Source organism: Xiphophorus hellerii, chromosome 3, assembly GCF_003331165.1.
Source record: "Xiphophorus hellerii strain 12219 chromosome 3, Xiphophorus_hellerii-4.1, whole genome shotgun sequence".
Classification (NCBI taxonomy): Eukaryota; Metazoa; Chordata; class Actinopteri; order Cyprinodontiformes; family Poeciliidae; genus Xiphophorus; species Xiphophorus hellerii.
In genome coordinates this window covers 30,098,884-30,115,732 of record NC_045674.1, presented here as the reverse complement: position 1 = coordinate 30,115,732, position 16,849 = coordinate 30,098,884, and the positions used below count along the sequence as shown (strand labels likewise).

Below are 16,849 nucleotides of genomic sequence, written 5' to 3'. Positions count from 1 at the left end.
CACTGTATCAAAAACAAGCCCATACATTAGACACTAGTTTGTATTTCTACCTATATTAAGACTTTGTATTGAGTTCCGTTCATTACAGTAATTTATGCGTAACCCATTCATTTTCCCTAACACTAACCACAACTAGTACATTCCTAATGTTAATTCACATGGTACCATAAACCTAATCCAGAACAAGGAGGTTCAGTGTAATAGGGCCGGACCTTGGTCCCCATAAGACCCATCGGTCTTCAGGTTAACAAATCTGCCAAAAATGGTCCAAAGAAGAATAGCTAAACAAACACACATAGTATGTCTTTCTGTCTTCACAAGTACTTTGCATTGACTTCCCTTTATTTTTTGTTCTATAGCCAAACATTGACCCTCACCCTAAACCTAACCACTACATGTACATACCTCAGCCTGACCTAAACTCAATTCACATGCTAGTTCTAAACCTAACCATAGACCCTAAAACACCACTGCTCCTTATGAATAGTAGTCAGTCCTCATGACATGCTAGGTTGTACATTGTTCTTACAAGATAACAAATACAAGTCCACACATACACACACTCACACCTAAAGACAATGGAGAGTAACCAATTAATCAATTCACAGTCATGTCTTTGGACTGCAGGAGGCAGCCAGAGAACCTATGCATGTAGGAGGAGATCATGCAAACTCTGCACAGACAGCGCTCTGTCTGGGATTCAATTAAAGGTCACAGTGCTATGCCAGAGGTTAAGAATATTAACTTTGTGTGATGGCACTTGCTTTACACGGGGTTTATGGTAATTCTTTGAATCACCCAAGAATAACACTGTCTATTTCGTAGCTCTGCACTAAAATGTCAACAAATACGGGAACAGATTTTTAAAAATTCCAGTAAATTTAAAGGTTAACGTTTCAGCAAGTACCGAAGCATATGGATAATAAAAGAATTTTGAAGCCAAATTTTCCCACCATTTCATTTCCACCGCTTTGACATTTTCACTAATAAAAACAAAACAAAAGGACAAGGCGATCCTCAGGCTGCGATCTGCACGCATGTCACTCAATCCCAACCTGATTACCGCGTCTGATGGAATTATCATATTTACAATGAGACCTTTCTATTATAGCAGCACGGTCATTGTGCTTCAGATAGCTGCAGCGCCCGATGAAATGCAGGAACACGGGCGGGATGCAGCCAGTAAATGTCAGAGCAAATTTTGACAGACAGGAAGGTAAAAGCTGAGACAGGATTCCTGACTAAATCCAATCAGAGGAAAGGGACTGGGATCTGAAGACCCTCCCTGTATTCCCCCACTAAACTCCAGTTTGTTCAGAAGAGGCCCCTCTTTCTCTCTCTCTTAAAAACAAACGGTTTAAAATCAGTTCCTTAAAATATAATTACATGTGTTAATGAGACAGACGCGTTCTGTGGGAAATCAGAAGTTTGGAGTGCAAGACTGGCAGTTTCTCTGTTGTCTCTTCACCAGGAAGACCCAGGGAGTATTTAGCAGGAGGCGCTCCGGTTTGGACCTTTTCTTGGCTCCGTGCCTCATGAGTGTAATTTGGATGAGTGCAGCTCGCTTGCCTTTGGGCTCATTAACAACAATATAAACAGTAATTACTGTGATCGCCTAATTAATTCATTTAAAAATGCTGCACGGCATAAAAGGCACGAGCAAATCACTTCTGGAGATAACGATTTTACGGAGCCGTTGTTGACGCAATTAGCAATTTCATGTACCAAAATATAGCTGAAATAATTAAAAACTGTTATTGTTTTGTTTTGTTTTTTTGTCCTATTCCACACATTTTATCATTCAGATAGTTTCTGTGTTTCTTCTCTGATCCTGCCTCTGTGAGCTTGGCAGCTCTGTAGCCCTGATAAATGTAATCCTCCCCTCTGGACACGTTCTTTTGTTTTTAGGCCATTTCTATGCCCCCCTCCTCCCAACCCTTTCTGATCACCAAGCTTCCCCTCATAATGGAATTCTCTGCCTCCATTCTGAGGCTTTTTGTTAGTCTAAAGAATCGTCATCCGGCCCCTCAATTGTCCCTCATCTCAGCCTGCATTATTGTCCAGTTAATTGTAATTAACAGTAATTAAGATTGAGCCGGATGGAAAGTGGATTTGGCCGTGGCTCCGGGACAAAAGGAGCGGGGCCGCCGATGAAATCCCTACTTCCCGATTCGTCCTCACCACGCTCTCGTCCGACGGAGATTGACTTCCAGAACGTCGTTTCGGCATATGCCGACAATGGGACGCAGATATGTTCTGTGATAACTCGTTGCTATTGTGTCTGCATGATGAATAAAATGAGCTCATTAATGATGTGGAAAATAATCAGTCGTACTGATTTATTCTGTTTTTACTTTCTTTCTCCTCTTTTTTTTTGGAACACTTAAAGCTTTTAGATCAGAGGTGCCCAAACGTTTTTTTCACCGGGGTCAAGTTAGAGGTAATCGAGGGCTACAAAATTGTCTTCACATTTTTATTAAATATTTTTTATGTTCACCTACCCTACCATGAACTACAAAATATGTTAATTAAATTTTTGTTTCCTCTTTGGAGTTTTTTTTTTTTTTTTTTATTTGTCTACACGTTGATTCTGAATAATATGAATAGGATATGAGTTACTCTTTCTTCAGAAACTCATTATTTTTATTCAGCATAGCTTAATAAATCAGCGCACCAAGTCTGCATTTGAGTAGAAATCAGTGGATGTTTGGGGCCTTATTTACTATCAGATTAAACAGAATGCAGAAAATTTGGTTAATAAACACATAATAGTTTGGGAAGCTTTTAATTTGTCTGCTGTTTTTTAAAAGGCCTGGCGTCGGTGTGTCGGCGTCAACCACCAAATTGTGGTGCAAGGCCACCCAAAATCAATCCGAGGGCCCGATGATTGCCCCCCAGGCCACACTATGGACACCCCTGTTTTAGATTTTTTTTTTATTATTATTATTTAAGGTCAGACAGCGATGAGCACAGACAAAATGTAGTTTCCTACTTATGATTCCATTTATATAGAGAAGGAAGCTATACAAAATATGTGAAACTATGATTGCCCCCCCTTGTTAAATTATGATTTATTGTTATTCAAATTTGCAGGCCACGCCTAAGCCTGACTTCTTACTGATAATTTAAATAAAACTTGTCTGATGACATGAAGTAGAGTGAATTATCTCACAAAGAATCATGTCATACCTCAATCTAAAGAAATTCAGGAAAACTGATTAAAAAAAAACTTGTTACAACAAAGGGGAGGGACAAATGGGAAAAAAACCGTTGAACAGGGGTAAATCTTTCCAGGAGTGTGCGTCCAATCGACTCTTTGACGACTCCTCCAGGAGGCCATAGTAGAACGCACGCAAAAATGTAAGAACTGAAGGAACCTGCAAACGTTTGGTATTTATCTGTTACCTTTAATTGCCTTCCGTAATTCTAAACCATAGTTTGCCATTCTAGCGTTCATTCACGGCGTGAGTAGAGTGTGTGAATGCTTTATGTTCAGGGTTCCGTCCTCTGACCCTTTAACACCCCTATTAGTAATCCTGCAAAATTTATTAGCACGTGTGGCACCGCTTCCTGTTGATTAGCCCTCTGCTCATTAAAGCGGGAGCAGATCTATAGAGCAATCTGGCTGATGTATGCGGACATGGGGGAGACACATCACTGTGGTTAGACATCTGCACACTGTAAAAACAAACTGGCTGAAATTAACCCGAAACTTTTAATTCAGCAATTTGCAGATAGCTTTACTTGAATAAATTTTAATAAGTAAAATTAGGAGGTTTAACTACCATAAGAGGCTTACAATAAATAGAGGAGTTAAAGTTGTCTTTACTCAACAAAATGTTTTTAATTTCCAACTTAAAAGCAGATGCAGTAATAAATAAGAAACATACAGCAAAGAATGAGACTGTTTTGGCCATTTTTGTTGCCATCAAAGGATTTGTAAATATACCACTGGAAGGGCTTTATAGTTTTAAAAAATTTTAAAACGAACCGTGACTTGTGTCTTATTTGGGGTAAAAATGGTAAAAAAAAAAAAAAGAAATTCCAGCTAAAAATTTAATGGAAACCCACCCAGAGTTCAGTAAGTTTTACTTCCCATTAACAAACCTTTGACTCAACAAAACTAAACCTGATTCATCTCAACATGAGTAGATTGTTAAAAATCATTGTTTTTGAGTACATTTCTTACAAGTACCAATATGAAGGAAATGAGCTAATTTGACACATGAACGCGTGTTTTTCTGACCCATGCAAAATCTGGTACTAAAGTGAAAAATATTTAAAATCATTGCAGGGTTCTGTTTTTATCAACATATCACATTAAATACAGACTATGATGATAATTAATTACATTTTTTTGCTTTTAAGTTATTTCTTGTTAATGTCAACTAGAAGGTTTGCTTTGAGAAATTGTTCAAGCAGATTGCCGTTCAGTTTCCTGCCAGAATATTCTACACTGCTGTTTTCAATAGCAACAATATTTATTAGATAGCAAATTCCTATGATGATGAACATTGCTATTTTTGGCTGGATAAAGGACTATTAAAAGACAGTATGAAGAATTATTATTTGTTCAAATTAGAGAAAAAGGTAGAAGAAAAACCTTTTCTGGAAAACGCAGAAAAGGTTCAAATTGTGAATGTTTTGCTGATGAATATGCCGTTTTGGATCATAACATTTTGCAAGCTTAATGTAAATGAATGGACATAAATTACTCCAGACTTTTGGATTCAGATGCAGCATGTAGCAACAGTCTTACTATGTAATCTACACAAAATGATTTAAAAAGTCTGTTTTGGTGAAGCCTTTTGTTTTGGCATGCAACTCTTGTGACAATTGTACTCAAGAAGACAACCTCTGAAATAGTAATACTCTTTTATTCCAACAAGAGGACATGAGAATATTTTTCCCAAACGACCACAGTTAAAATGCCCAGGTGAAAAATCATATCTCCCTTCTCCCCATCCTGAAAGAAATGTCAGTGGCAACGTAGCAGCTTAGAAAAGCCTCATATTATTCTGTTTAGAGAATAATATGAGCTTAATATTAAGCCCATGCAGATCTATTCATCGTCTTCTGCTTACTGTGAAGCTGCTAAAAACAAGGTAATGAGGAAACCAAGGCGTTGAGACAAAAATAAAAAATCAAATCTTGAGTATTCCTCATTTTGGTGATTAGATTTAAGAGGGAGACGTTCAGATTGTACGTGATACTCCATCGCCACCTGGTGGAATCGGAAAAGCAGACAAGCGTGTAAAAAAACTAAGATAGCTCTAGAATAGAAAAGAGAAACAAGTCAGTGCCTGACTCAATAATCTCAATAAAACCAAGAGATCCAACTTCTCCTGATGCCAAAACAATCTTTCAAAAGTTGTCATGTACAACCAGTCTATGTTTCCCTGTCATAAAACTGAAGAGGTCTGTTGGCTAGAGAGATTTTAAATAGATTCCTGTCTGCAGCTAAGCTCACATCTCAATTTTAATACCGTTTGACACTTAGCCAAATAAGACGCTCCAGAAATAAACCTCAATCAGCACTTTATATGAAGTCTTTATAGTCTGAGGAACAGATCAGGACTGAACTGGGCTTTATGAAACTGAATTAGTATGTATATGTTTTAGGTTATGCCAGATTGATTTGATTACACACTTACTTGCCACTTAAAATCTACTCATGCTTTTCTAAATCAGCTTTCCCATCCAATTTGACAGTTTACCTCATAAAGAGGCAGATGAGTGGACGTATCAGTAGAAAACACTGTAAAGCAGAACTTTTTGTCCTCTTACCTACACGTAGGTGATATTTGTTGTGAGTTAGTGCTTTATGAATAAACCGATCTTGAATTGAGTTGAACGGAATTGAATTGAATTCAATGACACAAAGAAGCCGTCTGGTTCTAAAATATTGATTATTGAGAAGCTCGAAACAGTTTGTTCAGGAAAATTATTGTCAAACTGCAAAAAAACTAAAAAGAAATGCATTGCTTTCATTTGATGCTGAAGAGGTTTAATGAAGGTTATTTGGTCACTAATTGAGCCAACCATACCTGTTTACCTTTACATAATTCTTTGCCTATTGAAACACACTTTAAACAAATTGCATTTCTCTACACTTTTTACTGTAAATACTGAGGCTTTTAAGAAAAATTTCATTTTCTTATTAAGAGTAATATTTCAAATGATTCACAAATAGAATTTGTGAATCATTTGAAATTCACAAATTTCAGTTATCGTCTGTATCTCAATCGTCCACTAGATGGCAATCGAGTATAACTATAGAAACAACACGGCAAAGAGAAAGTAAGAGCAAAACCCGAGGAGGTCTCACTCCGTTGTTTTTCTGAATGCCAGAAATTAAACATGGTTGTAACTTATACATATTATATATAAAGAGTAGTATTTAAAAGGAACGCATAAAACTATGGTTCGTGTTACTTTCAGGCTCGGCAAGAGCCCAAATAATTGAAACGGACGCAACCGCTCGGACCGGAAGAGGAACCCGTTTTTCCTCACAAGCAGAACATCTTCTGTACGATGTGTTGGCTCTAACTAACGCCAAAAACACTGACACTTGTGGACACATGTGTAGCCTCGCTTCAGTTTGCAGAAGTGCCGAGCCAGCGGTGGAAGAAGAGGGGCACATTTGTTTTCCAAGCGGTAAGTCACCTGTCCGAGGACGGCAGGGAGCTGCGTTTATCCAGCGTTCAGACATGTTTCTGTTTCTCAATATTAATACAACAAAAAGAACTAGCAAAATGAAGCAAATGAGTTCTCCTCACTTCATTGAAGAAGAAAAAAAAACAGCCCCTGACATTTTTCATAGATAGTTTCCATTACATTGTTTTGGTGCAGCATGTACGGTGCAACAAAGTTATTAACGTTCCTAATGAACGACGTTCATAAAACCATTAACACATTAGCCTGCTAAGCTAATTGGAGTTTTCTGGTTAGAAATTTTGTCTCCGACCGACTGGATGCTGGAGACTTGATAGTACCCTCGATATTGTTCCGCTGTTCTTACACAGACCCTGCTGCATTTATCAACATGTAGCTGTGCTGTTGGTGTTGTGTTCAGGGGGAGCATAAGCACACAGCATGGATTTACAACCCTGCTCTGTAAGATCGAAAGTCCAGAACAGCTTTGGCTGAGTGTAGAGTTCGTGGGAATGAATGCTCACAATGTTCATGTATCAAACAAAACAAAGACACGTCTTCTACTTATGTTCTTATGTTTTCTATTTCTGGAACGGCTGTTCTGGTTGCATAAAGCCTTTTGGTTTGCTTTAGATTAAGTCTTCAAACACCGAACATTATCCCATGTGTAATTTACATAATCCAAACAATTCCCGTAATAGAAATGACTTTTCAGACTCTGTGAATTTGATGCAAAGAATATACAATGTGTAAGTAAGTATTCTTTATTCTGTACTTTATATACTTCACATTCTGTAATACCTTCAGCAAGTACTAATTTTTGATGTACAAAGAACGTTTCCATGTCTGTCAATGCCCTTTAGAACTGCTTGTAGCAGAGATAACCTGTTAGATACTCAGTAGATTTCTGTGACTGATTTAGTCAGTCTCTCACTTCATTGCAGAGACATTTCAGACCATTTTTCTTTACAACATACCAAATACCGTACCATTTCGGTAGACCTTGCCAGATTATTTTGTCTTCAGAACCTCCCCAGTTCCTTGTGGCACTGATTCAACAAGATGTTGGAACCAGTCCTTAAAAAGCTTGGACCATGTTATGTGATTTCATCTCTCAGCAGCTGCAAATTCATTGGCTACAGATCCCATCGTGTTCCATGTTCCTCTGTTGGGTTGAGATTTGGTGACTGCAGAGGCCATTGGAGTTCTATTGGACTCATTGGCATGAGGGAAGAAAGAAAGCAGCTTAAGATGATTTAAACTCTGTAAGATATTGCCAATCTGTTATTGCCCCAACGGTATAACAAATATACAAACCAATATAGGTTGGTTTGTACCTTACCAACCTATATTGGTAAGGTTGTGTGAATGGTAGACTCTGTGGCCTTCTCTTGCAGTAGTCCAGGTGCTTCAAGTGCTGCGTTTCCACTGAGCCGTACAAAACGAGTCGGGCGTTTTACGGTCCGGTGTATTGGACTCTCACTGGGCTGGCAGGTTGCAACCCAAACGCCGAACATGGCTTTTGGGTTGCAACCAAACTAGTGTGACAACAAATATGACACACTAATATATCTTGTGCTTGTGACAAGCAGTCATGTTTTTATGTCCCCCAGTCAATGGACTATGAATGGTGTTTTGTGATGCTAGTAGCACCACCCTAACTGTGCCGTACTATTCGCCTGTGGACCTCCAACTGAGAGGGCCCAAAATAGCGTTCTGCACTGACTTCCCGCTCAGTAGAAGTGAAGAATTAGTCTTTTTCAGCAAGTCATCTACACGGTGATATGGATTGAGGTATTGCAATGTGATTGGCCGATTTGATATTTCTGTTGCAATTGGACAGGTGAACCTAAAAAAATGGCTGGCGACCATTTGCTCCAATTATTGCATTTTGCAGACATTCATTCATGACCAGCTCTCTCAAAGTCCCTACACAATTTCGATAATGTTGAGATCTGGACTTTGACTGGGCCATTATAACATCTTGACCCTGGGCCTCTGTTTGCACAACAAGCCCAAATATCGCCTCTCTTAACGCCATGCTTAACAGTTGTTAAGGGGAGTTTCTGCAGATAAATTGGCTTGTTTTTACCAAACATGTCACTGTGGATTAAGGCCAAAAATCTCTACTTTAGTCCCATCTGTTCAAAATGTATTCTCCAGAAGTCTTGGGAATCATTCAGATGCAACTTTACAAATCAAAGTCGTGCTGCCATATTCTGTTTAGAGAGAACAGACTTTTTCCTGGGAACTCTTGGACACAAGCCAGACTTGTTCTGTAGCGTCTTGTCGTGGAGTTTAACATTTTCGAGGCTAAGTGAGGCCCACAGAGCCTGGGATTGAGCTCAGAGATTTTTTTTTTATTTTGAGCTTTTCTCTCTCTCTTTCTCTCTGGATGTTGGAAGTTGAGATGAATTTACTGGGATCTCCACTAACGGAAAGATTGGTTGGCTGTGTTATTTTTTTTGTTTTTTAAAGTTTTTATACACATAGAAGGAAAGGGCTGAAAACATAGAGATGTTAAGGTATGTTTGATAAAACATCCTCATCGTTTGTCCACCAGAGAGCACTGACAGGACAGCTTCATAAGTGTCCCACTCACTGTGCAACTTTAGCGCTTCTCAGCTTAAAAAAAGAGATAGCACTTAAGAAAATATTACCCAATCAAGTAATTTTTAAATTCTGAGAACAGCAATCGTGGGCTGTCTTAAAAATGCAGATTTGTGCAGATTTACATTGAGACAAATATCCCATATTTATTGGAGCATTACAATGAAATTTCACTCAATGTGTACATTTTAAACCTACAGCTGAATGACAGTAAAGTCTGTCTATGTTTAATATAATGCTAAAGTAGTTACATTTTCAACATCTTGTAGAAAATTTACGAGATGTCCATCTGTTTGTCCACTGACCTTTGTTTGCTAATTAAATAATTATACATGGTTAGCAGAAATTCTTCCAAATAATGATCTGAAGCGTGTTTTTTAATTTTGAACCTTTCTGAGTTAATACTCCAAAGAATCACCTTTTAGTGTAATTGCAGCTACATTGTTGTGATGTTTCTCTGTCAGATTTGAATATATGCAGAATGACACATTGACCCATACTCTTCTGTAAAATGGTTCAGTTTGTGAGGAGTATTCAATGGTGTCATTCTAAGTAAGGTTGCATCGATTCCAGTTTTTTCACCGATTACCAATCATTAGAAAACTCTACCTCCTGATTCCGATTTTAGCCAATAACAATTTTTTTTTTTTTTGTCTGAAAAATTGCTAAATTGGCAGAAGTGAGTGACTATTGTTAACTGCACATTCACAGACGTCATCTGGTGGGTGGGTCTGTCTCACAGCGGAGCAAAAAGAGGAGAGTGGCTGATTTTCAGACCTTTGTGGAGTTGGATATGATTGGTGGATAAGGTGGGGTTCTCATGATCATACGATTCCTAATCTTCCAAACTCGTAAGAAAGTTGATCTGCTTTAACCTCAGACTGAGAAAAAAATGTTGTGTGTTTTAATTTGGTTTATGTAAACTTTTGGTTTCAACTGTAAATAGCAGGAATTAACAAGGGTAAACTCTATAGTGTGGCTATGCGCAGCAGCTTGTCTAACTTGTTTCCCTTAAGATGTAAAACAAGCTGCACATCAACAGACTGTTGCAGACAGACATAATCAGTTATCAACGATGAACAGCTCTTATTAATATCAGGACAGCGCAGTTTATCTTCATGATAACTCTACAGCTGAGACAATGTATTCAGTAGTATAAATATTACTGATGATGAATACCAATTCTTCCATTGTTCTTATGATTCATTAAATTTTGTTTTTAACTCATGAAGTTTACCATAACATAAATAAAATCCAGTCAAATCTGAGCAGTTTTAACTTTCATAAAACGTCTAGATGGCATGAAGATAGAATGCGTGTAATAATAATGGTTTTGTATTATTTGCATCATTATTTGCATGCTATCCTTAGGTCACATGTAAGTGAGGAGACATAGAGAACAATTTTACTTGTAAATTGATCCATTGCCATTTAGAATGTTTGCATACATATATTTTGTCTCAGGTGTGGTCAGCGTTCACAGACAGTTGTTGACGGTGAAGGAAGGACTTCCAGAAAGGGTTCTCCTGCAGCCTGGAAGCGCAGACTTACTCAGCACATGTCAACTGGTAAGCAGCAGAACCACAGCAGTGGATTTCAGGATGAGAATTATGCCAAACCTCTTTTGACTAGCTTAACAGCACATACATGAGGGTGATTGACAGCACTAAGACCCTCCTGCTGGCTCTGATTGGTTGTTTCTGACAGGAAGCGGTGCATTTCTTCAGGGAGCTGTAGGACCACAGAAAGGAGGCAGAGGAGTTTGATCTTTTTCACAGATTATCTATCTCATATTCTACAGTCAGGATATAGATGGTTTTAACAAAGATGTTAAAACATATTTTTATTAGTTTCTTATACAGCATGAAACATGTAAAAATCTCTGACACCACTGTCACTAAGTTCCCACACACATCTTGACACTCCACCAATTTTTTTTTGTTTTTTGTCTGAAAGAAAGTTGTTGAGTTGGTAACAGTGTGGTGACTGTTGTTAACTACAAATGTGCAGACCTGACCTGGTGGTCTGTCAGTCAGCCAAACCTCTCACAGCAGAGCAGAAGAGGACAGTGGTTGATGGTTAGACCTTTCCTTAGGTATATAAGATCAGTGGATACGATCGGCTTCACATGTAAGTATCGACCAATCACCAATCTCCCAAAATTAAGCAAATCGGCACCAATAAAGCGGCTGGCCAATAACTCTGTGCATCCCTAGGTGAAACTAGCAATATATTTTTGAGATACAGAACAAAATATTTGAAATCTACAATCATATGTCAACCAACTCTGAGAAAAATGAAGTTCACTCAGTCTGAATTCCACATTTATGTGGTTTTATTTAAAATTCTCATCTTGATAACAGTGTGTGAGTCATCCTGTTCAATACTGGACATATCGTACTGCCACTGAAACCCATAATAAACAGTCATTAGCTTTTCCTACCAATAACACAGAGCCTTAGAGAGTTATAAGCTTGTCTCAACCCCAGTATAAAACATGGCCCTTAAGTTACAGAACTAAACCTGCACTGCAGCAAAATTGAACCACTCAATCTTTTCTGCAATATGCCTAGAAGTTGGCTTGCTTGTTTTATTCTAAAGCTCATATTCCTTTATCTCACACAGCCTTAGTGTGGGAAACACTTTAAACATTTGTCTTCCAGTTTTCCCAGGATAGATAGCCTGGATTGTTTGCATTCTTCATTGAAACCAAGGATGCAGCTATGCTGCAGTACTCTGCTCCCACAAGAATATTTGTGAGTCTAATTACAGACACAGATTACAGATTTTGTATCATTTGTCATGACAGTATTTGTTGGCATGCTCCTTTTTAATGTTAACGTCACAGGATGAAAAAATGTGGGCGGAACAAGAAGCAAAGAAATCTAAGAATAAAATCTGAAATTTGAAGAGAATCCTGACACTGCTCATCCAACTTTTTGTGTGATCAAACTTCATTATAGACCCTTGCAGAGTCACAGAGCTGTCAAATAACACCTTTGTCCCGTGGTTCAGAGAGCTGTACAGTTGTTGTCTTGTGGCTCTGTTCTGCTTCACACCCCTGCGGGTTTGTGGCTTGGATCAAACGCGATCATCATTTGTCAGCCTGTTGTTTCCCGTGGATAAAGTAATGAGAGCTTCACTCTAAAAATAAGCTGTGCTACCCTCAGCTTCTCTTAAAAGACCTTGCATGCCACACCCTGCAGCCTTTACATTAACAGAGGGGTGGATTTATAGAGCAACAAGCTGTTGCTCTATAAGCTGTTCATGAGATTTACAATATCATAGTTTAATACAGAGTGCAGACACACTTCCATTAAAAAGTATTTGCGTCCACACAGATTCCATTTTAACTGTATTAAAATGTTAATAAATAATTTCATTTATTAAGAGCTAGCGTGATTCAAACCAACCGCGCTGCTTGAAGCCTGCATCCGCGCCGTTGACACGTGATGAAAACCACCCATGATCCTTCACTCCCTGCGCTCATACATCCACCCCTTTCTGTTATTGTATTTATTCACCAATTAAATAAATATCGTTTTAAATGAAATAAAAATTATAGTAGCTGTTGGAGTGTGTGCAGAACATTATAAGCAAGCAAATTTAAAAAAAAAACAGAACTGCTCTCACTATCAGAGTCTCGATTCCTATGTTTCAGGGTGAAGAACCTTTCAAAAATATCTGACTGTTCGTGAGTGTCACATTATTGTGGAAGTAAAAGATAGTAATACATACAACATGTTATATTATGGTTTCTTTCAGCTAGAAGAAGAATAATTTTTTCTTAGTGTTACAGCTAATAGGTGCAGTTAGTCAGCGCAGGGCGCCAGTGCGGGAAGGCCCAGATCTGTGTGTCAGTGGCATGCTATGTGTTATAATCTGTTTCTAAAAGCAATAAAAATTGTGAAGCTCTCCCAATGAGAAACTGAAAAATATCTTTGCAGACATAAAATGCCTCCAGTCATATAACTCGTCCTGGAGTTTTCTTTCCACTGATATCTTTCTGGTGAACGTTGTCATCTCCGAAGTATGGATGTACGCCTGCTGACTTCAAGATGTCCAATTAGTCTTATGTCCTGCGGTTCTCTCTTGCGGCTAAAGTATCCATCTGCGTGTTGTAATCTGGAGAAGTTCCCTTTCCTTCTCTCCTAGCATTTACCCAAACTGCAAAAGTTGTCTGCTCTGGCCGAGGACCAAGTGCAGGAGTGGTACACTGACCTGTGCTGGGGTCAGTTTACAGAAATGTTAAGTCACAACGTGTCTCTTTCAGACTTTAATCTCACTGCCAAAAATTAAACCGTGTGAATGGCCAATAAAGTCAGGTATGTTCATCAGCTGTGGGTTTCCGCCAGCCCTTAAAAGAGCTCCAATTTACTCTGTTAAGAAGCTAAATTCAAATATAAATATTACCATTTTAAAACCTCTGGAAGCACAGGGTGTTTTCATGACTTCAACAAAGTGAAAAATCACTATCAGAAATTGGATGATTTTATTTATTTTATTTTTTTCCCCTCCGTTTCTGCTCTGGTAACTTGTTCTTACTTTTCTCATGACGCGTCCAGAAACAGATGAGAAACAATGTTAAAGGAAAATATTTAATTGCGATAGTAGTTAAATATTGATGGGTACGATTGACCCATATTTTTTTGATTTTTTTTTCCCTCCTCACAACTATTTGTGAACTTTTACATCATAGCCTCTGTGTGTCTTTTTACCAGATGTAAAAAGAAATCAAATTAAGCTAGAAATCAGGCTTGTTTAAGGTCACTTAGATTTACCAAAATGTATTTCTATTTTCTAAATGCCACAAAAATGAGAAAATATATAGTTAGAGTTAATTATGATTCTGTTTCAGAGCTTAACCATTATGTATTATTTCTCTAAATATAATGAGCTATCTTACAACATAACTATCTATTGGCTTGGTGCAGAGACTTTGAACCAACATCAACATTATCCAACATCAGTGTCTGATCTCAAAAATGCGCTTCTTGAAGAACGGTCATAAGGTCCTATAAACACAGCTTTAACAGAAGAGTTGAAACTGCTATAACTTCAAAGAGTGGGCCAGCATTACATTAAGTCCTGCCTGCTGAGCTGGACCCTCTCCAATTTGCCTACAAAGCAAAGAGGTCCACAGAGGACGCTGTATCCACAGCACTTCATGCTGCCCTGACCCACTTAGAGAAGCAGGGGAGCTACGTCAGAATGCTCTTCGTGGACTTCAGCTCAGCATTTAATACTATACTTCCCCAACGTCTGGTGTCCAAGCTAGCAAACCTTGGGCTCCCATCAGCCACCTGCAGTTGGATCCTGGACTTCCTAACAGGTCGCTCCCAGAGGGTCAGACTGGGCCCCCACACCCCCACTGCTCTGAGCCTGAACACCGGATCACCACAGGGTTGCGTGCTCAGCCCACTTCTCTACACCCTCTACACTCATGACTGTGTCTCCAACCACCTCAGCAACAAGATTATAAAGTTTGCAGATGACACGACTGTTGTTGGTCTCATCTCAGGCGGGAAGGGGGAGCAGGAGTACAGGGATGAGGTGAAGCGGCTATCAGAGTGGTGCAAAGTCAATAACCTGCTCCTCAACACCTCCAAAACAAAGGAGCTGGTGATCGACTTCAGGAAGAACAAAACAGACATCCAGCCTCTCACCATCAGTGGGACCTGTGTGGAGAGGGTCCCAGTGTTCAGGTTTCTGGGCATGGAGTTGGAGGACAAGCTAACCTGGAGCACCAACACCAAGGAGCTGTTGAAGAAGGCACAGCAGAGACTGTACTTTCTGAGAATACTCAAGAAGAACCGTCTCCCCTCAGACCTGCTGCAGGCCTTCTATCACTGCTCCATAGAGAGTGTGCTCACGTACAGTCTGTGTGTCTGGTACGGCAGTAGCACATCCGCGGACAAGAAGGCTCTCCAGAGGGTTGTTAGGGCAGCAGAGAACCATAGGCTGCCCCCTCCCCACTATGGAACAGATTTACACTTCCAGGCTCCACAAGAAAGTTTTGGACATTTTAAATGACTCTTCACACCCTGGCCATGGTCTCTTCCAGCTGCTGCCATCAGGCAAGAGATACAGAGCAATAAAAACCAGGACAAATCACCTAAAAAACAGTTTTTACCCGATGGCAATCATGGCACTAAATTCAAAGGCATAAGAACTTCTGCTCTTGACACCACTTTGTTAAAAATGTAAATTCTGTTGCGACACCTTCAGGCGCTGCAACCATCTTCTGATGTCTAAGTTTATTTCTCATTTTGTACTATTTATTTCTTTTATCTTTGTATATTATGTATATACACATAACCTGCATCTTAACTCGAGTCGAGCAAATCTCAATCTCGTAATCTGTTGATGACAATGACAATAAATCTTATCTTATCTTAAGTCATGTGGATTAACAATTTTATGTCAGTGAAGTCCCTTTGTGTGACATCACCTCAACACCATTCACAAACTATGTTTGTACAGAAACTGACATCCAGCTAGTTCAACCTGAGGTCAGACACAAACACTCAAAAGCTGCTTAGCACTTTACAGGCCTTGGTGAGCAAAAGGTCATGAAAGTTACATCAGCTGAAGTATGGTTGGCTGGAGACTGCTGCTTCTCTTTAAAAAAAACTAACATCCCAGCTTAGGATTGTCATGTCGCCTCAGATAAAAAATTATAAAATAAAACTTTTGAACCGCCAAAGTGGAAATGTTGAGCTTCAGAGAACGGTATAGTACAAACACATCCTCCCGGCTGTGAAGCATGGTGGTTTGCAAAACCAGTCAAGGTGTTGCAGTGACCACACTGAAACTAAAATAAATGGCTAAAAGAAGAGTGAGGAAGAGTTGATCACTAAAGCTGTACCGATATAAAGACGTACACAACACTTGGTTAAGATGTTGCATGATGCAGATGTACTTGAAAACAGAAGCTTACATATACTACGTAAAAAGACTTGCACCTTTCTATTTAATACTCTCTGAAGTTAAATCAGACTAAACTTCTCTTGGTTTAGTCTCAAATAGTCCCAGTCCCCATTTGAGATCGGAAAATGCTAAAGAACATGCCATGATTAATACACCGCTCAAGTGTCCCCTCTCCCTGACGCCTTTCATCGGCAGCCAGAAGCAAGCAGATCATCAGACCAGATGATAAAATTTAACATTCCCTTTGCTAAGTTCACGTCCAAAATAATTTGTCTTAAAAAGAATTACTAGACATTTGCACTTGTAATTTAGACCTTCTCTTCATTTCATGCATTTTATCTCAAGATGTTTTTTAAGTGTAAATTTCAACTTATTGAAGTATTTTAAACACTTGTTCACTAAGTTACCTGTGTTCTGCTTCAGTTACAGAACTTTATGTTTACTGGGCTGTTAATGAAATATTGTACTAGTCTATGTTGTCTTATTGGACAGTGATTCAAAAATTACGAGGTTGAAAATGTGGGTCCACTTGAGAAAAAAACTTTGGTGCATCAGTGCAACCAGTGCAAAACGTTTGTCTATGGCTAGAGACAATTTGAAGGAACACCATCACAACTAGGAAGTAGCATCATGTTGTGGAACTGGTTCACTTCAT

The 16,849-nt window shown here is 38.9% G+C and overlaps 1 protein-coding gene across 4 annotated transcripts in view; it reads left to right on the top strand.

Annotated features, from left to right (window-relative positions):
• The first annotated feature begins 6,529 nt into the window (after positions 1–6,529).
• Positions 6,530–16,849, top strand: part of ncalda (neurocalcin delta a) — a 71,416-nt gene continuing 61,096 nt past the window's right edge. For 2 of the 4 annotated variants that reach the window (XM_032557934.1, XM_032557932.1), the window contains exons 1-2: positions 6,533–6,657; positions 10,729–10,832. The gene's annotated coding sequence lies outside the window, so the exon portion shown is untranslated. Of the gene's footprint in view, positions 6,658–10,728; positions 10,833–16,849 lie in introns of all 4 variants that reach the window. The other 2 variants (XM_032557935.1, XM_032557933.1) reach the window with 2 other exon arrangements.